This window comes from Cherax quadricarinatus, chromosome 15 (assembly GCF_038502225.1).
Source record: "Cherax quadricarinatus isolate ZL_2023a chromosome 15, ASM3850222v1, whole genome shotgun sequence".
NCBI lineage: Eukaryota > Metazoa > Arthropoda > Malacostraca > Decapoda > Parastacidae > Cherax > Cherax quadricarinatus.
In genome coordinates, this window is record NC_091306.1 from 46484342 (window position 1) to 46506395 (window position 22054).

The 22054-nt window shown below is 43.0% G+C and overlaps 1 protein-coding gene and 1 long non-coding RNA gene across 8 annotated transcripts in view; one reads left to right on the forward strand and one right to left on the reverse strand.

The window, feature by feature from the left end:
* LOC138852736 (uncharacterized) overlaps window positions 1-15834 on the forward strand; it is a 32621-nt gene extending 16787 nt beyond the window's left edge. Inside the window, exon 2 of the long non-coding RNA XR_011392050.1 lies at window positions 15399-15834. This is a non-coding gene — a long non-coding RNA (uncharacterized lncRNA). The remainder of the gene's footprint in view (window positions 1-15398) is intronic.
* LOC128703346 (facilitated trehalose transporter Tret1-like) overlaps window positions 1-22054 on the reverse strand; it is a 102825-nt gene that overhangs the window by 70297 nt on the left and 10474 nt on the right. For 2 of the 7 annotated variants that reach the window (XM_070085346.1, XM_070085345.1), the window contains exon 2: window positions 2750-2846. The exons of the other annotated variants lie outside the window; for them this stretch is intronic. The gene's annotated coding sequence lies outside the window, so the exon portion shown is untranslated. The remainder of the gene's footprint in view (window positions 1-2749; window positions 2847-22054) is intronic. 7 annotated transcript variants of the gene reach the window in all.

The following is a 22054-nucleotide window of genomic DNA, read 5'->3' on the forward strand; positions in this document are numbered from 1 at the left end:
GGAATCGAACCCGGACCCCACAGTGTGTGAAGCAACATCTTTGCCACGAGGCCACGGGCCCGGTGTAAGCCGGTGCACGATTTCCAGTAATTGCATAGTAGCCTCTAATTCTATATAATGCACTGAAGTACCTTAGATCAACACCTCACATGCATTAATCGACCTGGTGTCCTGACTTCTCCAAGGAAGACATGGTTCACTGTTTATGAAGTCAGCACAGAGACTTATCACTTCGGTACGGCTATTAAACAACCAAGTTTTGTTGACAGCCTAATTTATGAGTTAGTCGACTGTCAGATAAATCTTGATCTTTGAAGATAAGATAAGATAAGATTTCGTTCGGATTTTTAACCCCGGAGGGTTAGCCACCCAGGATAACCCAAGAAAGTCAGTGCGTCATCGAGGACTGTCTAACTTATTTCCATTGGGGTCCTTAATCTTGTCCCCCAGGATGCGACCCACACCAGTCGACTAATACCCAGGTACCTATTTGCTGCTAGGTGAACAGGTGTAAGGAAACATGTCGAAATGTTTCCACCCGCCGGGTATCGAACCCGGGCCCTCCGTGTGTGAAGCGGGAGCTGTAGCCACCAGGCCACCGGGCCACTACCAGGCCCGGTGGCCTGGAAACAGTTGGGTGCTTAATCACAACTACTGCACACTGTGACAGACATCTCTCAGCTTGTTAGCACTCGACCATACTAGTACTTAACACAAGTACAACAATAATGAAACACATTTTTATAACAACACACAACTAGTCACAAGCTATTTACAACTTTTGCTTATCATAACCCACTACTGAGGTCGGTGAATAACTCCAGAGGCAAGCACTAGCTCAGTCTCCTGGTCTGGGCCGAAGACTCAGCTGGTCAGCGGTTCATAAATAAGGCATATGTCCCGTGGTTCGGTTGGCAACAAACTCCCCTCACACACTGAGTGTCTGCGGTTCGATCCCCGGTATGGGTGAAAACGTTGAGCAAGTTTCCTTACATCTGCTGTCCTTGTTCACCTTGCAGTAAATAGGTACCTGGGTGTTAGTCGACTGGTGTGGGTCGTCGCATCCTGGGGGACAAGATTAAGGACTTCAAAAGAAATAGGACAGTCCTCGATGACTCACTGACTTTCTTGGGTTATCCTGGATGGCTTACCTTCTGGGGTTAAAAATCTGACAAATCTTAATCTAAACTCCTCTGTATCTTTATTACCAAGAGGTTTCGCCAGTCAGTTCAGTACAGAGGTTATTCAGAGGCGTTGAAATAGCTGAGGGACTGATTACCTCGTCTTCTACAGTCTCCGGCTTCAAATCCTTCGTATTGCATTAAACTGACAAAGCTGGTGAAACATCTTAGTTATAAAGCTACAGAAGTGTTGTATGTGTGTTATTCATCATCATGGCAGTACAATAATTTACTCATGTTACTATGTGCAGAATAAGCCACATGGGGATGGAAATCTTTAGCTCAAAATCTTTCGCACTCTCAGTGCGTCAGCTGTATAGCCCTTGTGGTTTAGCGCTTCTTTTTTGATTATAACAATAGTCTCAGTGCGTCATGAGGAGCAATTCAGTGTTGCAAGGCTAGCAACAGATAGGAAAACATATCTCTGAAGCAAAGGCAGAAGCGTAGAGCATTGCTCCTGACGACGCACGGAGAGTGCGAAAGATCTTGAGCTAGAGATTTCCATCTTCATGTGGTTTATTCTGCATTGTTACGATCGCCTGTTTGCGATTGGTTTGCATGTTATTATGTATGATAATTATACTTATGTGTAAATGTACCTAAATAATCTTACGGTGGCCTGTGGCCTGGTGGCAAAAAGCTTTCGCTTCACACGTTGAGTGTCCGCGTTAGATTCCCGGCTAAGGTTGAAACACTGAGTGTGTTCCCTTACACCGTTTGTCTATGTTCACCCATCAGTAACATGGGTACCTGGGTGTTAGTCGACTGGTGTGGGTTGTATTCTGTGGACAAAAGTGACCTAATTTGCACGAAATGCTTTGCATAACAAGCGACTTTCTGTATAGTAGTATGTCACTGATGTCAGCCAGGCCTGTATACCTCGTACATGTACTTGTAGAACTCAAGATATTATAATATTATATTATTATTATTATTACTGCTTCCAAGGTCAGCCGGTAGTGGCGGGTGAGGTGGCTGCGTTGCCAGTTGCCAACCAGCACCAACGTATCAAGGATCCCAATGGGTAAGTCACTGTTTGACTTTTTTTGGGGGGAGGGGGGCTTATCCTAGGTAATTTACACATTTGTTACCATGTATGGTAATTGTATTTATGTGTACCTGCTCTGCTGCTCTCCCCTTGGTTTCAAATGACAGCCATCTTGAACTATTCACAAAGTCGGTGGCACCCAAAATCACTCACTGGTTCTAACTCTTTACTAGCAACTCTAGTGTCTAAAACAAGATACTTTCACTGCGCAAATACATTCCATGAGCATGATTTGTGCATTAATATTTATTAACGAATGACCAAAACTTACTTGTGACTGTACCAAAGACTACTAGCCATTGATTCTAGCTTAGGCCTCTAGAGACCTCTGCCTAGTTTCTGAAAGAATAAATTGTTGAGAAAAGGTCCACTTGACCAACACTAATTAATAACCTCGTCAGTCAAAATCCACGCTAAATACCAACCATCCCTCATCTAGTAGAAGCTACCTTTACCAAGAAGGCTGTAGGACCGGGCCACGGGGGCGTTGACCCCCTGAACACTCTTCAAGTATACTTACCAGTCTGTAGACTGACGTATTTGTGTGTGGGTCTGCTGGAGACGGCAGACTCTTCTGCTAGTCCCACGATATAAGCCGGGAGAATTATCTGACCCACCTGGAGAGATTTAAAGTACTGAATATAGAGATTCCTTATTCCAATGTCTTCCAGGGGATTTCTAAACACACCTGATTAATTATGCTACTGAATTTACACTAGAGAAATAGGGTCCTCTAAATAATGCCGCAATTATCCCCCCCTCATTTATTATATTTGATTATATGTGGCTGATTCCCAAGAGTAACTACCAGTGCAGAGATACTGAACTTCTCTTGTCAGGACACAGTGCCATACTGGTGGTCTGCAGAGGTGAGACCTTGACTATACTTACGTTGTTTACGCCTGTAGTCCCAGTCAACTTTAACTGGCTAAACTTAAGTCTTAGACTAAGACACTAGGTGCTACCTATTAAGGGCTTTCAGTTAGCCTTACAATCAAGGTTGAAGTTACATACATAGTACCACAGCTGCCTCTCAACTGTTCTTTGTGGTGGGGATGTGAGGGAAAAGTTCAATAGACAGGAGTAGCGAGGGAGTGTATAGTAACAATAGTTTCATTGCCGGCTACTTGTTAAGGTAGGGTAAGTTCAGCTCCCGCTATCCCTTCCCCTCCCTCTTCCCCCCCCCCTTTTTTTCCCCCTCCCCGAAAGTGATAGTTTGATTGCCGGCTGCTTGTTAAGGTATGGTCAGTCTAGCTCCCACTATCCCTTCCCCTCCCTCTTCCCCCTCCCCCCCGAAAGGTGACATGTGGGGCTCCGGTCAAACAGTAAATCACTCGACTCACAGCTCCCAACACTACTGTAAGTACACGCCTGATCATATTTTAGTGGACTTATTGGTTGAAAGCTTCACTTTTGACCAATAATTAACTTAGTCCTTTCAGTCTTGATCGGTTAAATGTTTTAATAATCGCCACATCTTTTAGGTATTGCACTTATCATGGAGAGTGATTTCTTAAGCAGTGGGTAATCTGTCTCTCTTTACAGCTTGGAATGACAGAGAGGGTCACCTGCCAACCGACGAGAAGAATAGGAGACGGACTAACGTCCTGAGACGTCCCATGTTTAGTCTACTTACCTGTTATGTAAGCCAACACAGGACCTAACCCCTCATCATAGCAGTGGTAACAAACCTGTTTTCCTGTCATCTTAAGTACTTACTCACGGCTATACTCTGTGAAGAACGAGCCGGTGGTCACCAACACCTGCTTCCCCCCCCCCCCCACATCAGCAACAGCTACGATTTCAACAACACGCAGTGTCACCAACACCTGACACCCCATTACCACGATATACCTATATTAGCATTGAGTTCAAATGTAATTTTCATTTCATTTTTCTTTCAGTTAGGATACCCATTCATGTTTTATTGTTTTACATTTTTCGTTTCTAAATAATAAAGTGTTTATCATTGTGTTATTTCTTTTTCTATTCATTAATTTTCCTGAGGAGGAGCCATCCTTGGTAATACTGTCTGAAGTTGTTACAGGGCTGAGTAAGCCTTCACAAGTGGCGACCTTGCCAGGATCAACTTGACTGAATCAAGATTCAACTCCATCTCGAATCTACCATTGGAACTTCAATGCCGCATACCACAGACGGTTACCACCAGCCATGAGTAATCATTCTCTATGGTAGGACTACAGTACAGGTATTTAAGAGATTTGGTGATTGTTATAGTCTCAATTTATTGTAAGTCAAGTCAGGCAGGATATAATATTTAATTCTGCCTCCTTTTTGTTCGAGCTTGAAACACTTTGGAAGATTAGACTCTAGGGACCCAAGATTTTCCAGTGACAATTTGTTTCATTGAGCTCTTTATTAAATCAAGGGAACTGTCGTAGGATACTCTTGATTTGTTGGTGAGAAGATTGGATGGTCAAGGGACCCCATTCTACTTACTGTTTGCTTAGAGCCGGCATAGAACCCTTCGTTTTCATTAATACATATTGTTTAATTGAAGCAGGGATCGAGCCCTCTGATTTATTTACAGGTTGAGCAGAGCAGGAATTGAACCCTCCGTTTTCTCTAATACCAGTTTCATTTTCCCCTGATAGTTTAAGTTAATCTTGCAAGTATGGAGGAATACCAGTTTTGGATGAACGCTGGAAGTTAGGAATAACGGAAAAATTTAGAATCTTTCATTAGTGCTAAGATCGAGGAAAGACTTGAAAGAGAGAGGATTGAGAGAGAAGAGAGACAGAAAGGGAAAGACAGGAAGAAAGGGAGAGAGAGAGAATTGAAAGAGAAGAGAAAAAGGAGAAAGAGAACCTTGAAAGACAGGAGAAAAAGGAGAGAGAGAGAATTGAAAGAGAAAGCAAAGAAAGACAGTTAGAAAGAGAGTGCGAAGACAAAAAAGAGTGTGATAGACTTGATCGTGAGGAGAGAGCTAGAGAACGTGAGGAAAGAGCTAGAGAACATGAGCTGAGAGAGAGAGAAAAAGATCGCGAGCTCGAAAAAGCTTGCCTTGAATTAGAGAATAAAAAGTTAACTTTTACACAACAACAATTAGAGGAAGGAGTAATCGAACATCATGCAGCTAGTGCACATATTCCAACACCTAATTTACCTCCCTTCACAGAGGGTGAAGATATTACTTCATACATTATCAGGTTTGAAAATACCACTACCCTCTGTGAATGGCCTGCTGACACCTGGGCTACCAGGTTAGAAATGTTATTTTCTGGTACAGCTTTGAATATCTATGCAACTTTGTCACAGGATATATGTAATTATAACCTACTGAAGAAGGCAATCCTTAAAGCATATCAAAAAACCACCAATTCTTACAGGAAAGATTTCAGGTATGCCACCTTACAGCATGGCCAAAACTTTCAGCAGTTACAAGTAACACTCTTTCGTTTGTTCGACTTTTGGATAGAGAGTTCAGGAATTGATCACAGTTATGAATCTCTTAGAGACTTCATGGTTGCTGACCAGTTCCTGACAGCTCTTCCTCACCAGATAAGAACATTCATTAGAGAACGTAACCTGATTAAAGCTGAGAAAGCTGCTGAGGCCGCTGACTTGTATGCTGAGGCTCACAATTCCTATAAAGACCTAAAGGGATCGATCCCTCAGGGCAATGGTTCACCTGAACCAAAGATTAAGAAGCCTACAGTAGACAAAAAGTCACCAGCTATTATACCAACACGTCATCGGTGTGGTGGTATCGGACATAAACGTCCAGATTGTCCTTCCAAGAAAATAGAGAAAGTTGGTAGATGTTTTGTTAACGGTAATGACCAAGCACCCTTCTGTTCAGGAGCAGTTAATGGTATAAAAGTCTCAGATATATTACGTGACACTGGATGTACGTACATCGTAATTTCGGACAAACTGTTCCCTTACTTTAAAGCCTCTCGTGTGTCCTATATTCTTTCAGATTACTTGGGTCGTGAAAATACCTTCCCTACATTATGTTGTTACTTGAAAACTAAATGGTTCACCGGTTGGACTAATGCGGTACTAGCCCCAATTACTTGTTCTATAATAGTAGGTAACATTAAAGGTGCCGTTCTTCCTTCAGAGGCGGATCTTTCGTCACCACCCGTGGATCTAAGTTTTCCAGCTCCTCTTCCTTGCAAGTTAAATAATCCTCTTAGCAATTCTGCACCGGAAGCTGCATTGTCTCGTACTGTTCATTTGGGGGTGGAAACAGATGATACTGTTCTCGATAGCAAGGTAGCAGGATCACCTGACCACTCGTCGGGTGAAAGTAAGGGTATTGCCTCCGGCACTCTCAATGTCTTGACTAGGGCTCAGACCATAACCCTGGCTTCTCCTACCTCCTCTTCTCCCACCGTGAGTCCTTTTATTTTCCCAGATTTTATGTCCAAGGATGACTTTGTCAATATACAGCGCAATTGCCCTTCACTTCGGGATTGTCATAATCAAGCTTTTAACAACAAAGTTATCCATGGGAGATACGTATCTCATAAGTTTGAATATATTAATGGTATCTTATATAAATCTGTATTTAAATCTCATTCTTCAGTGATAGATTATTCCCTACTTGTTGTTCCTAAACCATGCTGAGAGACTGTTCTTCAAATGGCTCATGATTTGCCAGTGACCGAACACTTGGCCCATCGTAAGATGTGGCATAAACTCAAGCACACTTATTTTTGGCCAAGCATGTAATTACAGGTTACAAAGAAGTATAGTTCTTGCAATAGGTGTCAGGTGCTTACTGCTCAAAATTCACACACTCCTACATCCTGTATATTTATTAAATCTAAAACTTCCCTCCTGCAGAAACGAGATACTCCACCATAGAAAAGGAATGTTTGGCTCTTGTGTGGGGTATCTCCAAGCTTAAATTTTATTTACTGGGAAAAGAATTCATTTTAGAAACGGATCACAAACCTTTGATATACCTAGAAACTTTTAAGGGAACCAACAGTCGCCTCTTGAGGTGGACATTGGCTCTCCAAGCTTTTAAGTTCCATATTGTGTATATCAATGGTTCATCCAATTATTTCTCTGACTGGTTAAGTCGTGACAGTCAGTAGATTTGTTGCCTTACGTGACTTCAACGTGTTAGAACTTTTTCCTCGCCTATTCTTCTTATACTCCTTGACTATAAGTCTTGGTATGGGGGAGTGTGAGGGAAAAGTTCAATAGATAGGAGTAGCGAGGGAGTGTATAGTAACAATAGTTTCATTGCCGGCTACTTGTTAAGGTAGGGTAAGTCCAGCTCCCACTATTCCCCCCCCTTTTTTTCCCCTCTCCGAAAGTGATAGTTTGATTGCCGGCTGCTTGTTAAGGTAGGGTCAGTCTAGCTCCCGCTATCCCTTCCCCTCCCTCTTCCCCCCCCCCGAAAGGTGACGTGTGGGGCTCCGGTCAAACAGTAAATCACTCGACTCACAGCTCCCAACACTACTGTAAGTACACGCCTGATCATATTTTAGTGGACTTAATGGTTGAAAGCTTCACTTTTGGCCAATAATTAACTTAGTCCTTTCAGTCTTGATCAGTTAAATGTTTTAATAATCACCACATCTTTTAGGTATTGTACTTATCATGGAGAGTGATTTCTTAAGCAGTGGGTAATCTGTCTCTCTTTACAGCTTGGAATGACAGAGAGGGTCACCTGCCAACCAACGAGAAGAATAGGAGACGGACTAACGTCCTGAGACGTCCCATGTTTAGTCTACTTACCTGTTATGTAAGCCAACACAGGAGCTAACCCCTCATCATAGCAGTGGTAACAAACCTGTTTTCCTGTCATCTGAAGTACTTACTCACGGCTATACTCTGTGAAGAACGAGCCGGTGGTGGTCACCAACACCTACTCCCCCCCCCACATCAGCAACGGCTACGATTTCAACAACACGCAGTGTCACCAACACCTGACATCCCATTACCACGATATACCTATATTAGCGTTGAGTTCAAATGTATTTTTTTTCATTTCATTTTTCATTTTTCTTTCAATTAGGATACCCATTCATGTTTTGTTTTACATTTTCCGTTTCTAAATAATAAAGTGTTTATCACTGTCTGTTATTATTTCTTTTTCTATTCATTAATTTTCCTGAGGAGAAGCCAGCCTTGGTAATACTGACTGAAGTTGTTACAGGACTGAGTAAGCCTTCTCAGGGGAAGAGGCTCACCATGACTTCCCTCATGACAATTCCCCACCTAAATACCATATTCACACTTGTCGACGATTCCCTTGTCTAAAAACGGAAACTCATTAGTTTTAACAGTCCGGAGGGGGGGGGGGGACGCGGTGGTGAGGAATCTGTCTTAGGGTTGTGTTGGTGAGGGTCTGGGTGTGTGTTATGGTGGTGAGGGTTATGGTAGTGAGGGTCTGGGTGAGGGTCGTGGTAGTGAGGGTCTGGGTGAAGGTTGTGGTAGTGAGGGTCTGGGTGAGGGTTGTGGTAGTGAGGGTCTGGGTGAAGATCATGGTAGTGAGGGTCTGGGTGAGGGTCGTGGTAGTGAGGGTCGTGGTAGTGAGGGTCGTGGTAGTGAGGGTCTGGGTGAGGGTCGTGGTAGTGAGGGTCTGGGTGAGGGCCGTGGTAGTGAGGGTCTGGGTGAGGGTCGTGGTAGTGAGGGTCTGGGTGAGGGTCGTGGTAGTGAGGGTCTGGGTGAGGGTCGTGGTAGTGAGGATCTGGGTGAGGGTCGTGGTAGTAAGGGTCTGGGTGAGGGTCGTGGTAGTAAGGGTCTGGGTGAGGGTCGTGGTAGTGAGGGTCTGGGTGAGGGTCGTGGTAGTGAGGGTCTGGGTGAGGGTCGTGGTAGTGAGAATCTGGGTGAAGGTCGTGTTAGTGAGGGTCTGGGTGATGGTTGTGGTAGTGAGGGTCTGGGTGAGGGTCGTGGTAATGAGGGTCTGGGTGAGGGTCGTGGTAGTGAGGGTCTGGGTGAGGGTCGTGGGTGCGTGGAGTGGTCCTCACATGCTTCATGTCGGTTCTCCATTTTAACTAGATTATTGAAGGACATAATTGCGTTAGCAACATGGAAATTATACCAGTAAACATGCGAACTGAAACTCGACAGTTCTTTTAAACTAACTGAGCAAGTATTAGTATTTTATTAGACAAAAGTAAGGGAAATAATGTAGAGAATAAGCCCCTGGTTTTCTTCAAGAGAGAGCTGGACAGATACCTAAAGTCAGTGCCGGATCAGCCGGGCTGTGGTTCGTACATTTGACTACGTGTGGCCAGCAGTAACAGCCTAGTTGATGAGGCCCTGATCCACCGGGAGGCCTGGTAATGGACCAGGCCGGGGGCGTTGATCCCCGGAATGCTTTAGAAAAACACGTAAGCAAGCACTAGGATATATTTATTAAAAAACGTTTCGGTTATGAGACCTTGATCACTTCTAACATACATCTCAGTAGTAGTAACCAGTTACCAGTAACCAGTACCAGTGGTTGACTCACTACCAACCGTCTCTGCCTGAGTCACTGTCTATTCATATTGTGCTGACCTAGCAGTATTCAAAGACCCCCTCACATATGGGTACTGTGGGCGGCCAGTCAGTGTTAGGAGATTGAGCAGATAGGTTACGGCTGTCGGGCGCTCCCCACATTATCTGTAATTATACGTACTACCAGCCTACGTGAGTATTACTTTACCCAATCCACGTTTTCAAACTCCCACATGATAAATGGTGACAGCGGTGTGTAGCATGGATTTAAGTTTTAAGGGTAATTCAAGATGTTAGAAGACTGTGAGTAGCCGGCAGGGTCAAAGGTGAACCGTCTCACCCACCAGCTACTCCCCTCACCACCTCCAACCTGCAAGCCTGTTGCAGCCGTTTCAAGCTTCCTGGCTTAGTTCCAATCTCTGAGGGGTTGACCCGGATTTTGCAATTAAGCCAGTCAGTAAGCCAGACTGTGGAAGTGAACGCCAGTCAGCCTATCATCCAGCCTGTCTCCTGTCATCCACCTGCTCCTCCGTGCTTTGTGCATCGTTACACGTCTTCCAGTCAGCCATTCTCGTGGGGTAAGCCAGTCAGCCAACCCAGCTTCTAACCCAGATGAGAGAGAGAAGTAAGCCATGCAGTAAGAAGTAAGTCAAGTTCCTCTGAAGTATTGTCTATATCGCTTTGTGCTCCCTGTGGGATGCTAAGAGTGGTTTTCACCATTCCTGTGGCATAGTGGCTTATCAAGCCACCTTCGTGGGTAGAGTGGAGGGCGTTCTGCGCGCCAGCGAGAGTCATCTCACCCACCGCTCTCCCTCCACCAACTCACCACCAACCACCCACCACCAGCCACCCACCCCATCTACCTGTGGTTGTTTGCACCCTTGTACCGGGTCCTAATACTGTTTTGGCTCACATAATTGGTCAAGAGATGTAGTCGAGCGCCAACGATAAAGCCAATTATGCGAGTCCACCGAGAAAGCGCATTTCTTCACGACGACAGTGTGAGTGTCGGCGTCATCACCGTGCAGGACAACCTTCCTCATCACCAGTCATCACCCGACTACTACAGACTTCAGTGATAGTTTAAGAGACATTTTTCTTGCATTTAAAGACATTTGCGTGTGTGAGACATTTATAGTAAATTTCTTGTGTACTCTAAACCTTGTGTTTTCAGTGTAGACTCAGTGTTTCTTTGACTCGTTATTTTTGCAATATTTTTCAGTGTTTTCGCTCATCTTATATTTTTTTTATTCTGTGTTTTTTTTATGCTACTCCTGTCTGTAGTAAGTATTATTGTGTAGTGTACCAATCAGTCACTCTGTGTGAAGTGATTCATTTTTTTTTATTGTATTCTTTCAGCGTTGTATTCTCCAGTAATTGTTATTGTAATTCATGCAGTGATATTCACCTCAGTATACCAAATTATCCATTTATTTCTATGTGTGTCTTTTTTTCGTATGCCAGCAGTGTCTCATTCCTCTAATTTTTTCGCAGACTGTGTACCATTCTTTTTGCCAGCAAATTTTTGTCGTATCAGTCACAGCAAGATTTTGTTGTAAGAATATACTAAAAAAATTGAAGTGTGCCCTGCCACTGTAAGTGCGACACTTCCCGTTTTGTTCCTTTGTTTTATTTTATTCATATTTTTATATTTCTTTGAACAAATTCACTCTTGATGCAATTTCAATTACTTTTAACGTAAAGTGTTTTCTTTACTCTATTTGAGTAAATTGTTTTGTCTAATTTACAATTAAGAGTTAAAGTGTTCAATCAGTTTTTTCTTCATCTTTTTATTTCATTATTTAACCCGAGTTTTCCCAGTGACACTTTATTACTGCAGTGATTATTTCTACACCTTATTTTGTTGCACTTGTTCTGCAGTGAATTATTTTGTTGCACTTGTTCTGCAGTGAATTATTTTCTTTTATTAATATTTTTATGAATTATATTTTAATTTTGTTTATGTATTCTTAGAAAATACTTAAATTTCCCAGTTAACAATTTAGTAATTTTATTTTCTACTTTTTAAATTGATTTAAAAATTTTATTAATTAATTTCTTTATTAGCAAGAGTAAAGACAGCTCATTTTGCATTTAATTCAGTCTCCAGTAATATTTTTACTTGTATATTTCAATGTAAATTTTTTTATCTTGGCCAATAGTCCTTCATATTGAGTTGTCCTTCCTCTTGCAGTGTATCTTAGACATTTTTTTTTTATTCCTTCTGCAGAATTAGTTGCATCTCTTTTATTTCAATTCTAGCATTTTGTATCATTTTTATTGTTCATTATTTTTGCCTTATTTGTTCTCGTGCTACTTTGCCATTATGTCTCACATACCGTCAAGTGATACTTTAGTGAATGTCGATACTCAGACCTCTCAGGCTACTGTTGCCCCTGTCATCAGTCCTCACAGTTCCTTAGCGACTGACAGACCGACCCAGACACCGAGATACTATAGTTATGCTCGTGATTCCCTTGATGCGTTACCTTTATTCAATGGCCATGTACATAGTCTTGAAGCATGGTTTGCGGCCATTCGTTCTCGTGCTAGTGCTCTCGTTGAAGGTCCTCCTTCAGAGGAAAGTCTTATCAGACTTGCTAAAGAAGCTCTTTATCGATCCCCTGCTGCTGTTCACGTTGTTGATCTCCTTGATATGCGAGACTTCAGGAATCTTACTAAGTGGTCACAATATGAGGAACTGATTCGTTCTTTCCTTGTCCCAGAGAAAACAGCTGATCCATATGTCGTTCTTAGGGAACTAGTGAATGCTACACCCATGAGTAATGAATCGTTGAGTGCATTTGCTGTTAGATTAGACAAACTTTTATCATTTATCAATGCTGTCCAATCATCATCTTTTCTCCCTGAAGAGGTTAAACCATTCACAGAACCGTTTGCTAAAATAGCAGCTTTTGGAGCAATTAAAGAACTAATGCCACCTGCTTCCGTGTGTGCTTATGAGGCTCATCCTCCAACTGTGACGATGGAACCACTTACAGCCTTAAATCATGTACGTAAGCAAGCACTAGGATATATTTATTAAAAAACGTTTCGGTCCTGAGACCTTGATCACTTCTAACATACAGAGGTTAAAAGACATTATATATAGGCGGTGAGAGAGGTGTGACACATGGTGACCTGAAGAATGCTGTGTTGGGATGAGGACGGGTAGACGATGAGCTCATGTGACTCTTGTGTTGCTGGGTTGGTGGTGATTTGCCTGCTTGAGTATCATGTATTTTTTCCTGGGTAGAGGCATAGCTGACAAATAGGCAGCAGAGAGTTTGCATAAATGGGGAGAAATCAGAATGGGGGCACGTCACAAGCGGTGTTCCTCAGGGGTCAGTGTTGGGCCTGTTGTTGTTCACAATTTACATAAACGACATAGATGAGGGAATAAACAGCGACATAAGCAAATTTGCTGATGACACCAAAATAGGCTGTCCAATTCATTCTAATGAAGACACTAAAGCACTCCAGGATGATTTGAATAGACTGATGCAATGGTCGGAGAAGTGGCAGATGCAGTTTAATATTGACAAATGCGAAGTTCTAAAAGTTGGACAGTTAAATAGCCATGCCACATATAAACTAAATAATGTAGATCTTAGTTCTACTGATTGCAAAATGGATTTAGGAGTTCTGGTTAGCAGTAATCTAAAACCAAGACAACAGTGCATTAGTGTTCGCAATAAAGCTAGCAGAATTCTTGGCTTCATATCTAGAAGTATAAATAATAGAAGTCCTGAGGTTGTTCTTCAACTCTATATATCCTTGGTTAGGCCTCATTTAGACTATGCTGTTCAGTTCTGGTCACCGTATTACAGAATGGATATAAATGCTCTGAAAAACGAACAGAGGATGACAAAGATGATCCCATGTATCAGAAATCTTCCCTATGAGGATAAACTGAGGGCCCTGAATCTGCACTCTCTCGAAAGGCGTAGAATTAGGGAGGATATGATCGAGGTGTATAAATGGAAAACAGGAATAAATAAAGGGGATGTAAATAGCATGCTGAAAATTTCCAGCCAAGACAGGACTCACAGCAATGGTTTCAAATTGGAAAAATTCAGATTCAGGAATGATATAGGAAAGCACTGGTTTAGTAATAGAGGTGTGGATGAGTGGAACAAACTCCCGAGTACAGTTATTCAGGCTAAAACGTTGTGTAGTTTTAAAAATAGGTTAGATAAATACATGAGTGGGTGTGGGTGGGTGAGAGTTGGACCTGACTAGCTTGTGCTGCTGGGTCTGGTGCAGTGCTCCATCCTTGAGTGGAGGTGACCATACTGGGTGGGTCATTGGGCTAATCTGCGGGGGTGGGTCATTGGTCTAATCCGGGGGGGGGGACATGGACCTGCTCTGCATGGGTCAGTAAGCCTGTTTCAGTGTTCCTTCTTTATGTTCTTAATGTTTTAGAAATTTTGTAGTTTTCAATGTTACGTTCTATTGTATTGGTGACGGCGATTAACGAGGCTTCTAGACACCGTCGGCGTCTGTGGTCTGGCTCGGTGAGAACGAGTTGTGCCTCATCCCAGTTCATCAAATGTCCCATGGAGTCTCTGTGGAGGACTCAGGCGTACCTTAACTCGTCTCTGTTACTGGCATTTCGATGCTCGTTCAGGTGGACTGCAAGCTCTCTGCCTGTTTTGCCTATATTTCTTGGGACAGAATCCCCAGAGGTGTAGACGCCTGCTGTGGAAGTTAGACGGGTAGAGCTGCGTTTCGTAGTGAGGTCATTGATAGATGATGTGTTTATGGTGGAAACGTTGATGTTACTCATAGCAAGTGCCCGGCGAGTATTCGTGGCAACCTCACCACATGGGAGCACTATGAACTGCTTAGAGGGCTGTTCCATGGGCGGTTTGTTGAGGATAGCTTGTGCCTTGAGTCTGCAATCTCGGATAAGGAAAGATGGAAACTGAAGACGTGTAAAGACTTGTTGGAGATGCGAAGAACTCTCAAGAAGAAGCCAATGAGGGCTCCTCTTTTAGTGTGGGTGTCTTGGTGTGAATGGAAATATATAAGATCGTCCTTGTTGGTAGGTATTTTATACACTTTGAAGAGAAGTTTGTCATTGTCGGGACATCTGCACAGGAGAACGTAGAGGAAAGGAAGTTTGTCATCTTTTACGAATTCAAGTGTAAACTTTATTGATGGTTCGGCTGCATTGATCTTATTGAGAAGGGCCAGGATATTGAGACGTCTCGGATAGAAAACCAATATATCATCAACGTATCTTAGCCAGCACAGCTGTTGGCATGGCCAACGCGGCAGGTTGTGTAGCAGGCTAGCTGCGGGATTTTCAAGGATAGCTCCTGGTCAAAGAGGATGACCAGGTCCCTACTTAACAGAACTCAGTGTGAATGCTTTGAGAAGATACCAGAGCAGCGAACGGATATCCCAGTGCATCGTTTCAGCGTAAATAGTTGAAGTGTTGTGCAGTTTTAGAGGGTTTGGTGTTGTTGAGTCAGGACCAGTCAGCGCCTCCCCCACTCTCCGCTGGGGGGGAGGGGGAGGGCGTGTGTAGTAAACAGTGACCCTCTCATAACTCCTCACCCCTGCGCATCTCCCCCGCCTCACCCTCCCAACTCCCAGCGCCACCCCATCTGTAGAGGGTACTTCTCCCCTAACCCACGATGTCAGCGATGGCACTGCAGGGAGTGCCGGGCTCACAGGAACTTCCACTACAGGAACAGCATCGTGGAGTTCGACCGCGAGGCAGCTGCCAGGTGTGCCACAGGCAGTGTGTACTCAGTTCCTCAAGCTTCAACATCCGTGCACACGAAGGCCTGGGATCTTCAATCAACTTGGCGTCCACCAGGACGCTGACATGTCCCTAGGACAGCTCTCCATCGGGCTGCTAACGGAGTCACTGGCTTCTTGGACCTCTTGGGGAGGGTCGATGGTGCTCGTGCAAGCAGCAGATCCCTGGGCAACTTGCTGCTGTTTGCAATGGCTGTCTGCCGAGGAGAGACAGGCACCTAGCAACATCTGTTGTTGGGGCAATGGATGAATTCCCTACTATGTTTGTTAACTGCTCATTACTCTGTAATTTGTCTATGATTGTAATCATGTCATAACGTGTTTATCATTCATTACCTTTGAAACTTGTCATGATTGTGACCAGCTCTACGTGGAGCTCATTACCTTTGTAAATTCTCATGATTAATGTGTTTATGGTTCATTACCTTTGCAATTATTCATGAGTGTGACCAGCTTAACCTGGAGCTCATTACCTTTGTAACTTGGTCATGATTATGACCAGATCTAGTTCATTACCTTTGTAACTTGCTCAGCTATCAAAACTTTGGAGTCCAGTCCCTGGACCAATTATGTACCTCTGTAATCTTTTGACTACCGCCCACAGGATGGGAATGGGGTGCATAATAAACATATTAAACTAAACTAAAAATCTTAGCCAGGTAACGGTGTTGGGAATGAGGGTGCTGAACTTCTCTGTCTCTAGGTTTTCCATGATGAGGTTGGCAAGCACAGCACTGAGCGGGCTGCCCATTACCATCCCAAAGCTTTGTCTGATACTTGAAGAAGTTGAAACTAACACAGAGATCTACTAGATTGATGAAATCTAGAAGAGGTAAAGGGAGGTCGTGGTTTTCAGTGAGCCTCTGTCTCAGAATGTTTATTGCAGCGTCAGTAGGAACGTTGGTAAAGAGGGCTGTGACATCGAAGGAAGCCATGCTTTTGTTTTTAACATTCAGGATGGAAATTCAAGAGAGAAGGTCACCTGAGTGTTTGAGGTGGGCTTGACTGATGATGCCCAGAAGATATTTGGTAGTGTGGCCAGCTAGTCTGTGTGGCGCACTCCCTATGTCCGAATAGGACGTAGTGGGATGCCAGGCTTATGTGTCTTAGGAAGGCCATACAGGCGTGCTGGTTTCGGTTGACCTGATAAAAGTTTAAGTAGTTTCTAGCCTTGTTCTGATTTTCCTAAGATGCTACGAGCCTTTCGAAGAAAAGTTTGGGTGCTCTGAAGTAACACTGATTCTGTAGTAGACATTACTGAGTAACACCACACTTCCTCCTTTGTCAGAGGTGGTAATGATATCATCGTTAACATAGTCCCTGAGTGCTTGGATGTATCTTCTGGGAATGACCGGTCTTGACGGCTCAGTAGCTGCAGCAGTGATAATTCCTTTAACGAAACCCTTATGAAACTCGGAGTCCCCAAAAGGTTGGTTCTTGGTTACCATATCCACCAGATGATGTTTCATGTTGATGCCGGTAGTGAACTTGATGCCTAGGCTGAGGTCTTCTGTCTCAGTGGCGGTTAATGTATAGGAAAATAAGTTATTTATGATTTCTGGTCTTCCCATTTCGCTCCATTTGCTGTGGGAGCACAGGTCTTTTAGTTTTCGTGATAGCTTCAATTTTTGTTGGATGATGGCAGTGGTAGTTTGGCTGAATATATATTCTGCCGTTCTCCTGTCAGGAGTGGGAAGTGAAGCACGAATCTAAATCTGAGGAGGTGTGGTGTTACTCAACACTAAGTGTGCTATGGAGAGGGAGCAAAGAGACAGGTGAAATCCTACATTCACTAAAAGCAACAGATATATCCCCATTCCATAAAGGTGGCAGCAAAGCAATAGCTAAGAACTATAGACCAATAGCTCTTAAGTCCTACATCTCCATTCGGGTCAGGTGAAATCACAGATCTAGAGAATGTACAGAGAACCATTACTGCACGTATAAGTTCCATTGAACACCTTAACTACTGGGAACGCCTGGAAGCACTTGACTTGTACTCACTGGAGGCAGGCGAGACAAATGCATCATAATCTACACCTGGAAAATGCTAGAGATATTAGTCTCAAATCTGCACACAGAAATCACTCCCTACGAAAGCAAAAGACTGGACAGACGGTGCAACATATCCCTACTGAAAAGTAGGGGTACCATTGGTACACTAAGAGAAAGCACAATAAGGGTTCGGGGCCCAAGATAGTTCAACAGCCTCCCACCAGTCATAAGGGAAATTATGAATAGACTCCTGGCTGTCTTCAGGAAGAAGCTGGACAGATATCTAAAGTCAGTACCTGACCAGCCGGGCTGTGGTTCGTACGCTGGACTACATGCGGCTAGCAGTAACAGCCTAGCTGATCAGGCCCTGATTCACCGGGAGGCCTGGTCAAGGACTGGGGCGCGGGAGCGTTGACCCCCTGAAAACTCTCCAGGTAGACTCCAGGTTATGTCCGCTTGGAGACTTACAGTGTCTTCGATGGATGACACTGTCATGTAAATTCGGGTATCATCCGCAAAGGAGAACACAGCGCTGTGGCTTACATCTCTGTCTGTGTCACATATGAGGATGAGGAACACGATTGGAGGAAGTACTGTACCTCGTGGAACAGAGCTTTTTACTGTAGCTGCCTCTAACTTTGTTTACTATTAGTCTTTGTGTTCTGTTAGAAAATTATAGATCTATCTACTAACTTATCCTGTTATTCCTTGATCACGTATTTTTTGTGCTATTACATCATAATCACACTTGTCCAAGTCTTTCGCAAAGTCTGTGTATACTATATATGCATTTTGTTTGTTCCTCAGAGCATCCAAGACCATGTCATAGTGGTCCAGTAGTTGGGATAGCCAGGAGCGACCTTCTCGGAACCCATGTTTCCCTAGGATTCAACCAGGGGATTGAACTACGGACACTCAGTTTGTGTGGTGAGAGCGTTACCAACCGAGCCATGGGACATATTTGTTTCACTTATCTACATGTTAGTAATGTATTTCATTATTATATTTTTATAGGCTAGTAGTCCTACTTCCCTGTTCCTCCCTTCGCATGTTCTTAAAACCTCACATGCTGAAATTATTTTAGAATTTATTTAGTCTGAGAGCTGCTGCTGGCACAGTAACTTCGGGATCTAGTGTAGTGAAACAATACGAGGAGTAAGTAAATAAGTCTATTTAGGAACAGATAGTCATAAATAAAATTACCGTTCATGGTGTAAATTACCTAGGATAACCGCAAGAAAAAGTCAGAGATAGTGACTTATTTCGACAATGGAGTCCTTGGGAATAGTGGAGAGTGAGGTGTAGTGATTAGCTTATAATTAGCATCAACCATACCCCCCCTCGCCACACCTGGGTGATGTAAACAACAGTAGTGAGTTGACAGACATCTCTAGTGTCTCGAAGCTGACTCACTTTCATTTTTTGTGAACTTGTATATTACTTAAACTGCTTAGGAGATGCACAGAGTTTAACAGAAGAAAAACATGTTTGCAGAAACAATGTAAATGTACCAGGTACTTTAGGCATACCAAGAGTCTTATCTTAGGCATAACAACAGTGTACACAACACTGCAGTCTTCAGATGTCACCAGTTCTTGCCATGTGAGCTGCCAGTCATCTCACAAGACTCAAGTTTGAACTATCTGAGAACTGTAGTATTAATTAATAGTTAAAAAAAGCTTTTGTCAAAGTGAAGCAAATGCAAACAAAATCTAATCTTATCTTATTTCATCTTATCTTAGCTTATCTTATCAGTGTCCTCACTGCCGCCAGAATGCTGTAATGTCTACAGGCTGCCAGATATTTCCAGAAGTCACAATAACTTGAACTATCAGCTTGATGTCAGTTTAATTATAATTATAAATCTCACTAAAATCACTAAAAAATTATCAATCATGATTAAAACCTGTTTTTAGTGTAACAATGATTTTAAGCCCACTGAGTATACGGAGCATTGGTCACTATGTCACTGATGGTGTCATGTTTCATGCCCTGACATCTGTATCTCCTCCAGCAATGAAAAACACGGAAGTGTTTTTGGATCTGCATAATAAATCTATCAATCACCACTAATACCGTACCGGAGGGGACGCCAGAGTTACTCCTATCTTCAAGAAAAATAGTAGGTCTGATGTAAGCAGCTTTAGGCCTGTTAGTATACTCAGTACAATATCCAAAATTCTAGAGAGGGCGGTGTACTGTCAAGTAGCTAAGTACCTTAATGACAACAACATTCTCCATAGCTATCAATCGGGCTTTAGAAGATCTTACTCAACCAACACCTCCCTAATTAATCTGATGGGTTACCTGAGAACTGAGATGTCAATGGGGAACCTCATAGGTATGGTAACTTTAGACCTGCAAAAGGCCTCGATACTGTCAACCATAAAATATTATGTAAGAAACTTCAAGCTATCGGTATAGGTTCTGTAGATTGGTTTAAGTCCTAGCTTAGCAACAGGAGACAAATTGTCAAAATCAAAACGGAATCAGAACCCCTGCCGATAGCATGTGGAGTTCCCCAAGGTAGTATTCTGGGCCCCTTATTATTCTTATGCTATGTCAATGACATGCCTATCAGTGTCAAGTGCTCTGTTAGTGTCACGTAAAGACCCACAAGATATAGCTAATGTATTAACACTGGAACTGGAGTCCTGCAGCAAATGGTTAGTAGACAACAAACTATCATTACACCTCGGGAAAACTGAAGCCATTCTCTTCGGCACGAAACATAAACTGAGAAGGGTAAATAATTTTAATGTCCAGTGTAATAGGGAGCCCATCACTTAGGTCTCATCAGTAAAATATCTGGGAATCCCATTTGACCCATGCATGTCAGGAGAATTGACAGGGAGCAGTGTAGTAAAGAAAGCGAATGCCAGACTGAAGTTCCTGTATAGACAAGCACAGTGTCTACCTACTGAGGCTCGCAGGACCCTATGTCTAGCCCTTATACAGTGTCATATGGATTATGCTTGCTCTTCATGGTACTCTGCCTTGACAAAAAACTGAAAGATAGACTGCAAATCACCCAGAACAAAATTGTAAGATTCATCCTGGGGCTGGGACCAAGAGAGCATGTAGGCCAGAATGAATTACAGCAGTTGGATATGCTGAATGTTGAAGACAGAGTAAAACAACTGAAGCTAAATCATGTTTATAAAATTGCTCACAAACAGTGTCCAGAATATCTTGCTGTCAATTTTGTCAAGGTTGGGAACCAAAGCAATCATAGTACTAGGGGGAGAGAGCACAACTTTGTAGTACCCACAGTCAGTGACCAGGCTTCAAACACCTTTTATTGTACAGCAATAAAGGAATGGAACAGACTACCCGCACATGTCAAAGCCAGTCACAGTATGAACCAGTTCAAGAAGAGAACATAACATAAGAACATAAGAAAGGAGGAACACTGCAGGAGGCCTGCTGGCCCATACTAGGCAGGTCCTTTACAATTCATCCCACTAACAAACATTTGCCCAACCCAATTTTCAATGCCACCCAAGAAATAAGCTCTGATGTGAAAGTCCCACTCAAATCCAACCCCTCCCACTCATGTACTTATCCAACCTAGATTTGAAACTACCCAAAGTCCCAGCCTCAATAACCCAACTATGTAGACTGTTCCACTCATCAACTACCCTATTTCCAAACCAATACTTTCCTATGTCCTTTCTAAATCTAAACTTATCTAATTTAAATCCATTACTGCGCGTTCTCTCTTGGAGAGACATCCTCAAGACCTTATTAATATCCCCTTTATTAATACCTATCTTCCACTTATACACTTCGATCAGGTCTCCCCTCATTCTTCGTCTAACAAGTGAATGTAACTTAAGAGTCTTCAATCTTTCTTCACAAGGAAGATTTCTGATGCTATGTATTAATTTAGTCATCCTACGCTGAATGTTTTCTAACGAATTTATGTCCATTTTGTAATACGGAGACCAGAACTGAGCTGCATAATCAAGGTGAGGCCTTACTAATGATGTATAAAGCTGCAGTATGACCTCTGGACTTCTGTTGCTTACACTTCTTGATATAAATCCCAGTAATCTATTTGCCTTATTACGTACGCTTAGGCATTGCTGTCTTGGTTTAAGGTTGCTGCTCACCATAACCCCCAAGTCCTTTTCGCAATCTGTATGGCTAAGTTCTACATCATTTAATTTATAAGTACTAGGGTTAGGGGCACTCCCAAGCTTCAGAACCTTGCATTTATCTACATTGAACTGCATCTGCCACTTTTCTGACCAAGAATAGAGTTTGTTTAAATCCTCCTGAAGTTCCCTAACATCTACGTTTGAATCAATTATCCTACCTATCTTTGTGTCATCGGCGAATTTGCTCATATCACTAGTAATTCCCTCATCAAGATCATTGATATATATTATAAACAACAACGGGCCCAAGACTGATCCCTGTGGAACGCCACTTGTTACAGATCCCCACTCGGATTTAACCCCATTTATGGACACTCTCTGCTTCCTGTCAGTGAGCCATGACTCGATCCACGAGAGCACTTTTCCCCCAATGCCATGAGCTGCCACTTTCTTTAACAGTCTATGGTGCGGAACTCTATCAAAAGCCTTACTAAAATCTAAGTAAATAATATCAAATTCTTTAT